The sequence below is a fragment of the Oryctolagus cuniculus genome, chromosome 16, assembly GCF_051225735.1.
Source record: "Oryctolagus cuniculus isolate XC-2025 breed Fujian yellow rabbit chromosome 16, ASM5122573v1, whole genome shotgun sequence".
Classification (NCBI taxonomy): Eukaryota; Metazoa; Chordata; class Mammalia; order Lagomorpha; family Leporidae; genus Oryctolagus; species Oryctolagus cuniculus.
Genome location: NC_142882.1, coordinates 77,704,266 through 77,720,463, shown reverse-complemented (window position 1 = coordinate 77,720,463; position 16,198 = coordinate 77,704,266). Strand labels below are relative to the sequence as shown.

The 16,198-nt window shown below is 37.6% G+C and overlaps 1 long non-coding RNA gene across 1 annotated transcript in view; it reads left to right on the top strand.

Annotated features, from left to right (window-relative positions):
• LOC149121837 (uncharacterized) overlaps nt 1–7,756 on the top strand; it is a 28,900-nt gene extending 21,144 nt beyond the window's left edge. Inside the window, exons 2-3 of the long non-coding RNA XR_016222789.1 lie at nt 2,728–2,866; nt 7,621–7,756. This is a non-coding gene — a long non-coding RNA (uncharacterized LOC149121837). The remainder of the gene's footprint in view (nt 1–2,727; nt 2,867–7,620) is intronic.
• Nucleotides 7,757–16,198: the final 8,442 nt, after the last annotated feature.

Sequence of the window (16,198 nt, the reverse complement as noted above, 5' to 3'; positions counted from 1 at the left end):
TTGAAGGTTAGAGTTGGTGACATCAGTATGAATCCATGTTTAGCTTTATAAATTTTTTTTTAACTTTTATTTAATGAGTATAAATTTCCAAAGTACAGCTTATGGATTACAATGGCTTCCCCCCCATAACGTCCCTCCCACCCGCAACCCTCCCCTTTCCCACTCCCTCTCCCCTTCCATTCACATCATGATTCATTTTCGATTCTCTTTATATACAGAAGATCAGTTTAGCATACATCAAGTAAAGATTTCAACAGTTTGCTCCCACACAGAAACATAAAGTGAAAAATACTGTTTGAGTACTAGTTATAGCATTAAATCTCAATGTACAGCACACTAAGGACAAAGATCCTACATGAGGAGTAAGTGCATAGTGACTCCTGTTGTTGACTTAACAAATTGACACTGAAAATTGTTTTAGCTTTATTATTTTATTTTGAGAGAGAGGGAGAGTGAATGAATATGGATCTTCCGTCTTCCAGTGCACTTCCCCAGATGTCCTCAACAGCTCAGCTGGTTCAGACAGAAGCCAAGAGACTGGATTTCAGTTGAGGTCTCCCATACATGGTTGATAGGGACCCAACAACTTGAGCCTTCCTCTGCTGCATCCCAGAGTGTACAGTAGTAAGAAATGGGATAGGAAGAGGATCCAGGACTAGAACCCAGGCACTCTGATATGGGATATATAGGTGTTCCATATGGTATCAACTGCTGTACTAAATGCCTGCCCTCTTTAGGGTAATATAAATACAGATGTTATATATGGAACTATTTACAGATATGTTTGTACACAGTGATTACTAAACACATGTGTATTTCCTTGCTCTGTCAGCCTAGAGGGCTAGGAACAATAACATTTCTGTAGCAACTTAGGGCCCAAGTCCTGGTTTCTAATGCCATTCTCCAATAAAAGGAACCAGTGCTCCTTAAAGAAGCAGTTGATTCTAGGGCTGCGGCAGAAAATACGCTATATAGGCATAGAGTATTTTATAGCATCAGAAAGTATAGAGGTGCTAAAAAGCAAAACCAGAAACACCTCCCATGATGGGGTCATATCAAAGAGACCTGAGCAAACTGAAAATTCTCCCAGTGGTCAAAGCTTTAGCTTAGTTGAGCAATTTGGAAAACACAAGGTTTAAAATAAATTCCATGAGTCCATGCTGATAGCAATAAATGACTGAATATTGAATTTAAAATAGAGCAGAGACACATACCTAGGCAGAAAAAATTGAAATAATTTGTGCAGATAGCCTGCTGTCAGGAAGGGGGAGCTTCACTTCTCACTCCTTCATTGTAGGCTGTGCATAGTCAACTTGTTTTAGAGGAGTACACTATAGAAAGAGAGGGGAAAAGTAACTTTGTAGTTGTGAAATGTAGGTTATCAGGGTTAGCATGAACAATGAGAATCATGCTATATGAAGTACCCTTATCGGGTTATGGAAATGACACTTTACTTTGTAGTCTTCCTTTCAAAAACTCATGATCCCAGTCTAATTGTGTGAAAAACATCAGACAAATTCCAGAGAAGAGCATTTTTATAAAACACCTCATTGTGTTCCCCAGAATTGTCAAGGCCATCATAAACAAGGGAAGTCTAAAAAGCTGCAGCTAGCAAGAGGAATAGGAGACAGGACAACTAAATGTCACGTTGTATCCTGGGTAAAATCTTGTGAGGACAAGGGCACTGGATTAAAGCTAAGAAAATCTGAATAATGTGTGGACTCCAGCTAATAATAAGGTATCAATATTAGCTCATTAATTATAGCAACTTTAGGGAGCTGGCACTGTGGCACAGCAGGTTAAAGCCCTGGCCTGTAGCACCGGCATCCCATATGGGCACTGGTTCTAGTCCCGGCTGCTCCTCTTCTGATCCAGCTCTCTGCTATGGCCTGGGAAAACAGTGGAAGATGGCCCAAGTGCTTGGGCCCCTGCACCCACATGGGAGACCCAGAAGAAGCTCATGGCCCCTCGCTTTGGATCGGCTTAGCTCCAGCTGTTGCAGCCATCTGGGGAGTGAACCAATGAATGGAAGACCTCTCTCTCTGTCTCTACCTCTCTCTGTAACTCTGTCTTTCAAATAAATAAAATAAATCTAAAAAAAAAACCAATTATGACAACTGTATCATACTAATATAATACATCAATAAGGCAAACTACATGTGAAGTATAAGAGAACTCTATATGTCATTTTAGTTTTTCTGTAATCTAAAATTTTGCTTTTTTTTAACAATCTATTATTATTATTATTATTATTATTATTATTTGACAGGCAGAGTGAATAGTGAGAGAGAGAGACAGAGAGAAAGGTCTTCCTTTTGCCGTTGGTTCAGCCTCCAATGGCTGCCACGGCTGGCGCACTGCGGCCCGCGCACTGCGCTGATCTGAAGCCAGGAGCCAGGTGCTTCTCCTGGTCTCCCATGGGGTGCAGGGCCCAAGCACTTGGGCCATCCTCCACTGCACTCCCTGGCCACAGCAGAGAGCTGGCCTGGAAGAGGGGCAACCGGGACAGAATCCGGCGCCCCGACCGGGACTAGAACCCGGTGTGCCGGCGCCGCAGGCGGAGGATTAGCCTAGTGAGCCGCGGCGCCGGCCCTAAAATTTTGTTTTAAAAGTCATTTTTGAGGATGGTTTTGTGGCACAGTGGGTTGGGTTGCCACTTGGGAAACCTGCATCCCATATTGAAGTGTGTGGTTCAAATCCTAATTGCTGTGCTTTTTTTGAATCCAGCTTCCTGCTGTTGCGCATCCTGGGAGGCAGCAGGTGATGGCTCAGGCACTGGGTACCTGCTACCCACGTGGGAGACCAAAATGGATTTCCTGGTTCCTGGTTTCAAACCAGCCTCGTCCTGGGCTGTTTCGGACATTTGGTGAGCAAACCAGTGAATGGAACATATCTCACAATATCTCCTCTCTGTGTGTCTCTCTGCCTTTTAAATATATTAATAAATAAATCTTTCTTTAGAAGTCAGTTTTTAAAAAGTACATGTTGAAATCTGAAAAGCTCAGGTGATTTGGTGCTGTATGCATAAACTATTAGCAGTCTAAAGGTCAATTGTGTTAAGTTCTTATGGATTATTCTTTCCTTGGCTTTAACAGTAACTGATTCTTCTGGTAAAATGATTTACTTTCACTCCCTTTAGCAAAAATGTCCACATCTGCTCTCCAATATGCTGTTTTGTGGCCTCTAATACAATGTTTTTAATATAAATTCTTTTTAGTAACAATACATTTAGAGTTTATATAGTCAAATGTATTGAATTAAAAACATTGGTTCTTCCCTATGTAGTTCAATTAAATCTTGAATTCAAAATGCAGATCTCATACACATTACTCGATTCTGAAAAGGAAAATGTGCCTTCTGTGATAAATAAAAGAGGGCAGTATGTGAACATAATTGTGGATCTTGAGTGTGAAAGTGATCCTGAAATGAACAGGTGCATACTGAACAAATCGTTCCAGCAAAAAGTTATGACAGCCAGGGCAGAAAAGAAAGTAAAATAAAAATAGAACACTCAGCCACACCATAAATGGCAAATATTAATAAATGTTAGAAATAATATTAGTAAAGGTGATCTTTTTTTTTTTTTTTTTTTTTAAGAATTCTCAGTAGGGCATCGGGATATAGTTGGGAGCCTGTTTGCCATGAGTGTGTTAATATAGAATCTGGTCTTGTTTTCCAATCTTTGGAATTTTTATTAAGACCAAAGACTCTTCCTTAACATTAAAATTCTGCACAATCCTAGTAAAATTCTGGAAAGAAATTTGTTTCCTTCAAACAGAAATACATATTCCCTGATATTAAAGGGAAGAATTTAGTTTAATACAGAGGACTTTCCCTGGAGTGCGACACTGTAGAACTACTGAGAGCAGCCTTTTCCGTACTGGAAATAGAACTTGGTGCGGCTACAGAAAATTTTATAAAATTCAAAATCAGACAAAGTCATCACTGATGGCCTTTCAATATCATAGTGGACAGTGCCTTAATAGGACCTCCCAAGGACTATCTAATTCTCAAGAGGTTATACCTTTGTTTGATTCACTAGTTGCATTTGATTAAAGCCCAGGTTCTGTGAATTACTTGTCAATGATATAGATTTTATTCCAGTGAGGTGCAAATGATTTCTCTCAGAAAAGGTAACCCAAGATGTTACAGTTTTATCGCCCTTAAGATATTAATCAGTTTTGTCTCTTGCTGAGTAGACTTATTTCAGCAAATCTCTTCTTTCATGGTTGATTTAATATAAATCAATATGTATCTTTTTATATGTAGACATAGAGAGATCTTTATACAATACATATGTGCCTGCATATATGTAATTTTGCACATACATGTATCTGTGTATTATCTGAATACACATATATAATGGTTTTATATATAATATATATAATGTATAATATGATGTGGCATGTATGCATGTATATGTATGTATGTATGTATATATATATATATATAAAACTCAAACATTATCTGAAATATTCTTGGAGGAACTTTGCCACTCAACTGGCACCTTTATGAATAAGTCAGATGCATCTTTGAAACACAGGTTTTCTACACTTGTTTGAGAGTCATGCTTTAATAAAATGAATCAAAATTATTTACCTGCATTTCCCCAGGCAAGGTCTTCCATGTATATTCATCAACTCTTTAAAATAAGTCACTGAGAAAAGACATAGATGTACATTCATTGGATTAGAGCTGTACTGTGGCTACCAGACTTCACTGTCATACATCCTCAGTGATTTATGATTATTAGGTGGCCTCACAGAACGTAGCGGCTTCATTTTGCCAAGTTGCACAGTTTGACTTTGTGATGCATGTACAAGTTGAATGTGTCATAAGCTTTCAGAGCATCTATATAGTTAGCAGTTGAAGAAAATGCTATGGGTTAACATTTGTATTTTAAAAGAAAGCCATTTTTGCAAATCATAAAATACTATCTTCAAAATAAAGAAATTGATTTTACTCAATGTGTTAAATGAAGGGAAGAGAATAATAAAATGAATTAACGTTATTATTTCTCAAGTAGTTAAAATTATTTTATTTATTTTTATTTATTATTTATTATTTATTTATGTGAGAGGCAAATGGATAGGGTAAATCCCATACATTGATTCACTCAGAAAGGATCAGGGCTGAGTCAGAGCTGGAGCCAGGACCCAGGAATACAATCCAGATCTCTAATGTGAGAGGCAGATATCCAATTACTTGAGCCATCTGCGTTGATGGGAAGCTGAAGTCAAGAGCTGGAACCAAAAATTGGGATGTGGGTGTCTTAACTGCTAGGCTAAATGCCTGCTCTACCAAGTAGTCACTCCTAAACATTGTCACTTTGGGAATACAATCGCTGCAAAATGGAATGACATTAAATAGGTAATTTAAATAAGTAAATAAAATGAAGACAGAATAACTATGCTATTAAAGTTTATCAAATAGTCATAGAGATAAGTTGCATTGAATAAATCATTTGGGTGCTCAGTCAGCCTAGGGACAAAGGTTTACTGAATGACAGTTACCTTTGAAATTTCCCTGCTTATAGCTTCTGGGACAAAATAAACAATCATCTGCAAAACTATACAGTCTGATATAATCATTATTGATAATGGGAAGGTATTGAATATTTATGTCTTCATATACCACAGTCAGTATTTTACAAATAAAAATACTTCAAAATCGTCATATAAAATGAAATTAAAAGTTTGTTTTGATGGAAACACAGGAGACCTGGTTAGCTAAAGCAATGTTATACAACAAAAACAAAGCCGTAGGCATCACAATACCAGATTTCAAGACATAATACAGGGCAGTTATAATCAAAACAGCCTGGTGCTGGTACAGAAACAGATGGATAGACCAATGGATCAGAATAAAAATGCCAGAAATCAACCCACACATCTACAACAAATTCATCTTCGACCAAGGAGCTAAAATCAATCCCTAGAGCAAGGACAGTCTCTTCAAAAAATGATGCTGGGAAAATTGGATCTCCACGTGCAGAAGTAAGAAGCAAGACCCCTATGTTACACCTTACACAAAAGTCCACTCAAAATGGATTTAAAGACCTAAATCTATGACCTGATACCATCAATTATTACAGAAATTTGGGGAAACCCTGAAAGACATTCACATAGGCAAAGACTTCTTGGAAATGACCCCAGAGGCACAGGCAATCAAAGCCAAAATTGACAAAGGGGATTACATCAAATTGAGAAGCTTCTGTACTGCAAAAGAAACAATCAGCAAAGTGAAGAGACAGCCCACAGAATGGGAGAAATTATTTGCAAACTATGCAACTGATAAAGATTAAAAATCAGAATATATAAAGAGATCAAGAAACTCCACAACAACTAAACAAACAACCCAGTTAAGAAATGGGCAAATGACTTAAACAGGCATTTTTCAAGAGAGGAAATCTAAATGGCCAACAGACACAGGAAAAAATGCTCAGGACCACTAGCCATCAGAGAAATGCAAATCAAAACCACAATGAGGTTTCATCTCACCTCAGTTAGATTGACTTTCATACAGAAATCAACAAACAACAAATGTTGGTGAGGGTGTAGGGAAAAAGGTATCCTGATTCACTCTTGGTGGGGATGTAAACTGGTGCAGCAACTGTGGAAAACAGTATGGAGATACCTCAGAAATCTGAATATAGACCTACCATATGACTCAGCCATCCCACTCCTGGGAATTTACCCAAGGGAAATGAAATAAGCACATGAAAAAGTTATCTGAACCCCCATGTTTATTGCAGTTCAATTCACAATAGCTATGCTCTGGAATCAACTCAAATGTCTGTCAACTAAAGACTGATTAAAGCAAATTTGGTGATATGTACACCATGGAATGCTACACAGTTGTAAAAAAAATGAAATCCTGTCATTTGCAACAAAATAAATAAAACTGGAAAACATCATACTTAGTAAAATAAACCAGCCCCCAAAAGACAAATACTGTATGTTCTCCTTTATCTGTGATAATTAATAGAACTCCTAAAAGGTAACCTATAGAAGTGAAATTGACACTTTGAGATGCACTGACTTTGAGCAGCCCTTGCCTCAACTGTAAAGGAACAGTTTTTTACATACTATTTGTTGAACTCTACTTAGTACAGAGTTAATCATATGTGTATAAAGTTAATTGAAAATAGATCTTAGCAAAAAAATAAGAAGGGGGATAGGAGAGAGGAGAAAGAGGAGTGAGTGTGGGTGGGAGGGTAGGCACAGTGGGAAGAATCACTATGTTCCTAAAGTTGTACTTATGAAATACATCAAGTTTGTATTCCCTAAATAAAAGGTTTCTGGGGGAAAAAGTTTGCCTTGGTATAAGAAATTTTTTGAAATTCATGCATATTTGTATATGGATGTAGAAACACAAATCCTGTCCCAGTGAAAATCCCTTGATTCATCAATTTAAGTTCTTTGTCAGGATTTTTAACGAATTTCTGTAATTTACAAATCATGTTCAAGAGCCAATATGTGTCATGGTTGGAATTTTTATGTAAATCTTTAAACTCTGTATTGAAGTTCTTTCCAAAAGATGATTATATCCATATTCCATACATCTTGACTTTATGTTATTTTAGATTAGGGTTTATTAAAACCTTGTTTCATGTTTCAGAATATGAAGCAGTATTTTCAAGGTTTCATTTCCATAGAAATGGGATGTATGCATATATAAGAAAGTCACAATTATCCAAGCAAATAAAAACATTAGCATGAAAGATGAAAAGACCATGATAAATCTACCACCTGAGAGAGGTAAGTCCCACATGCAAAGAAGTGCATGTTTGTCTCCATCTGCATTCATATTTATGTGTTTCCTACAAAAACCATCTCGTCAACTCCTGATTGTTCTGCGCATCTTTTCTACACAAAATACCAGTGTCATCTGGAGTTCATTCATATTTACAAAAGCTGGGGTTTTTTCTTTCTTTTATTGAAGTACTATCTTTATTTCTAAAGCAAATTATACCTCTGCCTGAAGGCCAACACTTATAGTAACTCGGGGTTTTTCAACAAATTTAATAACATGAAAACACCACTAAGATTTGGACAGTTTTCAAACATAAAGATGAAAAATATAAATAGAAAGGCCAAATATTGGACTGGACTGGGGGTCTAAGAACCTCAGGTTCCGGTAGAGGAAATTAGGAAATCAGCTGGGATGGTTTTCCTCTAACAGAAAATCAGAGGGCTGGGCTGACTTCCAGAAGATGTCTGATTTCTCATCTGTTCCATAATTCACTTACTTCTCTTAATCTTTTTCAAACATGGAAGATGAATTCCAAATAAATCCCATGTTTACGTAAACATAAACAAGCACCTAGAATTTAAATATGAGCTATTTCTTCCAGGGTGGAAAAAATAAAAGTTACGATTACACCAAGTTTTTAGGTTTATTCAAAAGAGCTAAAATAACCAAGAAAATGCTTCATTTGCAATACAACTATAAATTTCTATAGCTGAATAAATGTTCAATGTATTATAAACCTGTAACTGCACTAGTTGAGACAAAATTGAAAATATCTCTTAAACTTGGATTAGCCACAGTATTTTTGATATGTTGACTAAATGTGTTTAACTATGTTAAATGTTAAGGTTTAAAAAATAGCTTAAAAAAAATGAGAATTTAACAGATTAAGTCACTTATTATCTGGGAACATACAAGCAAAAACTAACAAGAATCTTTATAATATTCACTTTGGAGAATGGTTGATGAAATCAACAGTAAAAGCTACATAGCTCAAATGTCCAGCTTTGAAAAGTAAAACCTTCATTCTGCAGTGTGAATTCTATCAGCTTTTGTTGTTTCAATCCTTTAATACTCCTTTCCCTACCTCCCAATATGTTTCCCATGTAATTTCGTCTTTGGGATCGTTAAAATCCAAGTAAATATGGTTTGACTGAATCATTTTTCACCTTAGCTAGGAAAGAAAAACAAAGCCAATAACTTCCATAAGAATGAAACCAGGGCTCCTTCTATTTGTGAGGGCATTTCAGATCTGTTGGGAGACCCTCTCAAGTTTAGCTGGAAACAGTTCCCATGGTAACTGAAGAAGGAGCTCTGATGAGTCTTGAAACAGACAAATAAGAATCTTTGCTTCTTACAAGTGGGCAACAATTTACCTCTCTAATGCTTAATGGGAGATATTAGAATCTATTTTTGTTTGAGACAAAAACTGGAAGAAAGCCAGTTTTGTCACTTGTGTGTCAATTACACAAAACTTGAAAGGTAGATATTAATAAATTTGAAGTTAGTACTGGGTATTAATATGCATCCCAGCTATTTTAACCTTTCTAAGATATTCTTTTCCAAAACAAAAGATGTATTATTATAATCAGATAACTTCTGCTACCATGAAGAACTTTAAAACTAATTTTCATAATCCAAGGAGATGCATTACTCTTCATTATCATTGTTGCTTTTTAACAATTCTATTTCTTATGAAATATAAAATGAAAAGTTGTAACACTGCAAAAAGTCCAAATTGGTGCTAATGTTTTATTTATTTATTTTTTTGGTTGGGAAAATTTCAGGATAAATTAATGGGAATATTCAAGCCAGTATATGATGGAATGAAATACTTGCAAACTATTGAGTTGAAAAACAGGTATAGCCTTTCAAAGCCTGAAAAACACCCCAAAACCATGAACTTATGAAAAGAAAATTAGTAGTACTCAATCATGATACTACCTGAAAATATCACTGCATCAATTTGAATGGTAAAGATAGAAAAAAACAAATAAATCTATCGGAATCCAAAAACATCAACAAAGTGACAGTCAATTTCCTGGAGAGGATTCTGTGTTTCTCTTGTTTATGATGGTGGTTACCAAGGTAGTGATTATATCTGAGAGGCCCCTGGCTACAAATCCAGGATCTCAAAGACCTTGAGTAGAATCTAAATCAAGCAGACCTTCCTGGTGGACTAACTTGTGTGCTTTAGTGCTCAAACGCCTGAACCTTAGCCAGCCAGGCTTCTTTTATTACAAAGCCACAGCAAAATCAAGGTAATTATTGCAAAACTTTGGGTTAAAACTGCTTTTAGACTCCCAGGAATATGAAGCACAACTTGGATTTAATCTCCCCCTCACTCCTTCATCCAGATGCATTTGTGCAGTGTATAAATTACATAGCTATGGTCCTAGCATGGGATCTTGCATAGGCAGCGATAACTAGAAACAATAGTTGAGATGTGTTTATTAAAGGACAATTAGATTTAAAGTAAACTGGAAACAACATGCATTGAGAATCTTGAATATCTGAGAATAGTAAAAGGACTCACAACACCTAGCAACTCACGCCAACCCCCACGTTAAAGACATGACCAGCGGTGGCATGGCTTCTGGCAGCCTAGGGCTGTATTCCTGGGACAACTCAGCCCTGCTTTGAGTTCCTATCTGAAAAAGTTCAAGGCTGTCAAAGAATTTACCATGTGTTCCAGACAACACTTGATAATAGGCCCCCGACCTCCCTCTCTTTATTACAGAATTTACTTTTTAAGAAAGCTCCTAGTCATAAACCCTTCCTTTGTCCCTTTGAGGTATCTAAGTATGTATCTCCTGTGACCTAGAGTAGCTTTCGCAAGGACCTGAAAGCCATTCCTTTGAAATGTAATCATCGGAAGGCCAGGAACTCCGTTTCTCAGTCTCTGTGGGAGCATAGAATCCTCACTTCAGTAATTACCAGTTGGCAGATGCAGCTGGACACTGGCCAACCCCTTTTTCGATCTTTGTGATTGCTCACTTTCCTGGCTCTGCTTGGGCCCCTGTTCCCTCTTCCTCCCCACTCCTTCCTTCTTTTCAAATGCCTTCTGCACAAATTGGAATGGACCAGGGCTCTCTCCCTCACTTTCAGTAGTTACTGAATAAAAATCTCTTTTTACCACTTGAACCAATGTCCATTTTTGTTTCTGACAGACCTAGGAAAACATTCTATTAGGAAACAAATATGTTCAAAAACGACCATAATATTGAAAATAGAAGTTTAATGACAACTGATAACATGTTGATAAGTTAAATTGACAGTGTGTGGACCAAGGCTTGCACATTCTATAAATAATAATATAATGCATCAGACAAGACGGGAGAGATCCGTTGGGCAAAAGAGTAGATAAATATAGAAGAAATGGCTTTACAAGTTTGGATTTGAACAAAGGGAAAGTAGGAGAATTGAATTTGCATTGATTGACATAGGTTCAGATTATCCTCAAAAGACATAAGCATTGTCAGAACCATAACAATAAATCAAATATCCACAAGAGGAGAGATCTTGTTAGGTTTTTTTCATATCTGCACCATCGTGAGTACAACTCAGTCATCTCAAACATTCACTGAATTAACAAATAAATGAGATATCACTTATATAGGGAGAGACATGGGAGCTAAAAGGTGCCTTATGTTTTCACATTCTGTTTGAAGTCTGTGCAGTGAAAATCGCAATCCCAGAACACATCTGGTGGGGATTTCCACGTGCACCACATGCACAGCTGAGGCTTTGAGTTTCACAGAGGATGATACGAGGGAGAATACGGTGAAGGATAGTGCATAGTTTGCTGTTACTTCACCATCCAATAGCAAAGATTTAATAGGAGCAGAATCTGTTTAATAGAGATTTGAAAAAAAAATCACAGAATGTAATAGGAAAGACTATGGAGACAGAAGTGAGAAGATACTAAATATCAAGTTTGCACAACAGCAAAATATTCATTATTTTCAAGCTTAAAAAGATCATCCATCAATACTATATACCACAAAAGGAGACCCTATAAACTACAGATCATGTATTCCGACTACAACAGAATTAAAAATCAATAATGAAAAATACTTAGAAAATCCCTAAATCTTTGGAAATTAAATAACATTGGTTCAAAAAAATCACAATAAAAATTAGAAAATGCGTGGGGCAGGTGTTGTGGCTCAGTGGTCAAATCTACCACTTGGGCCACCCACAACCTACATCTGAGTGCATAGCTTGAATCCAGTATCTGCAGCCAACCCACTTCCTGCTAACATGCTTCCTGGAAGGCAGCTCAGCTACCAGACAGACCTCCAGGCTCCTGATGCTGGGTTAGCCCAACCCTGGCTATTGCGTATATTTGGGAAGTGAACCAGTGAAAACAGTGAATAGAAAGTCTCTCTCTTTCCCTCCGCCCCGTGTGTGTGTGTGTGTGTGTATGTGTGTGTGTGTGTGTCTCCTCTCTCCCCCTTGCTCTGCTTTTTCATACAAATGAGAAAAATAGAACATAAAAGAAAATTTAAATAGTTTAATCAAAGTTTAATTTACACCTTGCAAAATAAAATTTCCTAAAGCAATCATTTTAAATGCTTACATTTGCAAAAGAAGAAAAGTCTAAAATATATTACCTAAAATACCCCACTTGTTACCTAAGATACCCCATTAAGAAACTATAAAAAGAGGTCGGCGCCGTGGCTCAATAGGCTAATCCTCCACCTTGCGGCGCCGGCACACCGGGTTCTAGTCCCGGTTGGGGCGCCGGATTCTGTCCCGGTTGCCCCTCTTCCAGGCCAGCTCTCTGCTATGGCCAGGGAGTGCAGTGGAGGATGGCCCAGGTGCTTGGGCCCTGCACCCCATGGGAGACCAGGAAAAGCACCTGGATCCTGGCTCCTGCCATCGGATCAGCCCGGTGCGCCGGCTGCAGCGGCGGCCATTGGAGGGTGAACCAACGGCAAAAGGAAGACCTTTCTCTCTGTCTCTCTCTCTCACTGTCCACTCTGCCTGTCAAAAAAAAAAAAAAAAAAAAAAAGAAAAGAAAAGAAAGAAACTATAAAAAGAACAAAAGTAAGCATAATATAAATAAAAATGAGCAGAAATTAATAAAATTAAAAATAAAGAAAAATGGCAAAAATTAATGAAACAAAAGCTGTTCTTTAAAAAGATTAATATATTTAAACTGCAGTTAGATATTACAAATGACAAAAAGTGACTCAGATTACTGATGTCAGAAAAAACATAAAAGAAACTGTTTGAGATACTATAATGATTAAACAAATAAGAAATTACTTTTTAGATGTTCGACAATAATTTAAATAACCTTGATAAAGTAAGCAAGTTTCTTGAAGAAAATCACAGAGCAGATTCAAGAAGAAACAGAACAGCCAAAATGGCTGAGAATTTTTCTATTAGAAAAATATAAATTTACAAATAGAGTAAATTTACAATAGTGTAAATTTACAAATAGAGTGAAGAAGCCAAATAGCCCAAATCTCTGCATTTATTAAAGAAATAAAAATTCTAACTAAGTGTCCTCCCACAAAGGAAACTACACAGTGCAAAAGACAAGATTAAAAAAGGCCCATATAGACTGATAATTATAGACTGGAACATCTTTCTTCATTCACAGACAATATGATCATGTATCTAGAAAATTCCAAGGAAGCTAAAACTATTAGAGTTAAGTAAAATTAGCAGTATAGTAGGGCCCAAGTCAATATACAACAGTCAATTGTTATCTTTTTATACTTAAAGATACAAATAAACAAATGAAAAATAAGATCCATAAAGCAATACCATTTATAATAACATGAGATAATTAAGAATGAATTTATCAATGTGTGATTAAAAAGTATTCAACATTGGAGAGAAGCATCAAAGGAGAGCTAGATAAATAGGATCTGTTATTGGATTAGAAGACTGAATATTTAGATTCAATACTCCACAAATTGGTAAATACAGTCACATAAGCCCAGTCACAACATGGCTAGGGTTTTTGTAGTCCTTGCTAAAATGATTTTAAGATGTATAGTGGCCGGCACCGCGGCTCACTAGGCTAATCCTCTGCCTTGCGGTGCCGGCACACCAGGTTCTAGTCCCGATCGGGGCGCCGGATTCTTTCCCGGTTGCCCCTCTTCCAGGCCAGCTCTCTGCGGTGGCCCTGGAGTGCAGTGGAGGATGGCCCAAGTGCTTGGGCCCTGCACCCCATGGGAGACCAGGAGAAGTACCTGGCTCCTGCCATTGGATCAGCGCAGCGCGCTGGCCGCAGCACACCTGCCGCGGCAGCCATTGGAGGGTGAACCAACGGCAAAGGAAGACCTTTCTCTCTGTCTCTCTCACTGTCCACTCTGCCTGTCCAAAAAAAAAAAAAAAAATGTATAGTAAAAAAAAACAAAAGACCTAGAAGAGTCAAAATAATTTTTTAAATTACAAAGTTGGAGAAATCAAACTGCCTAATTCATCAAAATATATTCAAGCACCACTCTACATCTGCATATTTTTTATTTTTATTTTTTTTTATATTTTGACAGGCAGAGTGAACAGTGAGAGGGAGAGAGAGAGAAAGAGAGAGAAAGATCTTCCTTTTTCCGTTGGTTCACCCCTCCAATGGCCGCTGCAGCCGGTGCACCTCGCTGATCCGAAGCCAGGAGCCAGGTGCTTCCCCTGGTCTCCCATGCGGGTGCAGGGCCCAAGGGCTTGGGCCATCCTCCACTGCCTTCCCTGGCCACAGCAGAGAGCTGGCCTGGAAGAGGAGCAACCAGGACAGAATCCAGCACCCTGACTGGGACTAGAACCCAGGGTGCCGGCGCCACAGGCGGAGGATTAGCCTATTGAGCCGTGGTGCCGGCCATCTACATCTGCATATTTAGTTAGACTAATGGAAGTGAGAGAGAATCTAAAACCAAATCTATGGTCCTTTGATTACTGCAGGGTTGCCAAGATATTTCAGTGAAGAAAAAACAGTAATAGAACAACTGGATTCAATTTTTTTTAAAAAAAATGAAATGACCATACTTTAAAACACAGAAAAATTAACTTGTAATGGATCATAAATGTAAACATAAAAGTGAAACTGTACAGTTTTAGAAGGAAACCTTGGGTGATCATGAGATGTTTTTCTTTCAAAGTACAAAAAGCATGAACTGGAACAGAAAAAAATGACAAAATACACTTCATCTATATTTAAAATTCCTGCTTGTGGAGAACTGTGAAGTCTCTCACACTATATGCCTTTTGCAAACTAAGAAGTCACCCTATCACAGTGCCATGGACATTGTTACCCAGGATTCCTGGCTCAGACTTTTATTATTCTCTGTACAGCAAGCAGCATGACCATCAGCATATTTGCATCAGTACCCTTTGCCCCCAAATCCCAGAGAGGAGAAGCAGATAGGGCAAGATGGGTGCCCAAACATGCAGTGAGTTGCATTATCAGAAGAATCCTTGGGGCTGGCCCATGGCATAGCGGGTAAAGCTGCCACCTGCAGCTTCTTACCCATATAGGCTCCAGTTTGAGTCCTGGTTGCTCCGCTTCCGATCCATCTCCCTACTAATGCACCTGGGAAAGCAGCAGAAGATGGCCCAAATGTTGGGCCCTCTACATCTATTTGGGAGACCTGAAATAAGCTCCTGGCTCCTAGCTTTGGATTGGCCCTGTTCTGCCCTTACAGCCATTTGTGGAGTGAACCAGTGGATGGAAGGCCTCTCTCTCTCTTTCTCTGTCTCCCTTTCTCTCTGTGTAACTCTGTTATTTTAAAATAAACAATAAAATATTTTTAAAGTAGAATCTCGAGCTTAAGGAAGTCAATTTTTACTTATTTATTTATTATTTATTATTTTTTTACCATATGCAGAAAGCTTGGTTGCCCTTCACTTCGGGAGATTATCACCCCAGGTAGTTTCCACTCCTGCCCTTGGGTCTGGAAGAGACAGCATCTCTTTCTTTCAAGGCTGCTTGCTATACAAACATTCTTTCAAAGACAGCCCATAGAAAAGCTCAGTTAGCACTGTGCTAACAATAAATACAGAAATACTAAGGGCTCATGAAAAATTTTCTCCCCAAACTGTTCCTCCAGTGATCCTAAGCAAATAAAAAGGAAAGACGTACAAGAAAGAATTTACAACACATATATATGTGACATAGAATATATAACTTGTATTAATTAATAAAAATATGAGCAATCCAATTTTTAAAGACTAATGATATGGATATTTCACAAAAGAAGATACTGAATTTGATATTAAGTTTATGAAAAGATGTTCAACAACATCTTACATCATAGCAGAAATCCAAATTAAAGCTATATACAATAGAATGGCTAAAATTAAAAATACTGATGTGACCAAATGTTGAGAAGAATTTAGGGCAACTGTAACCACATAAATTGCTGATAATTTTGTATAACTGTACAATCATTTTATAAAGCTTTTTTGGCAATTCTAGTAACAATATAATACACTT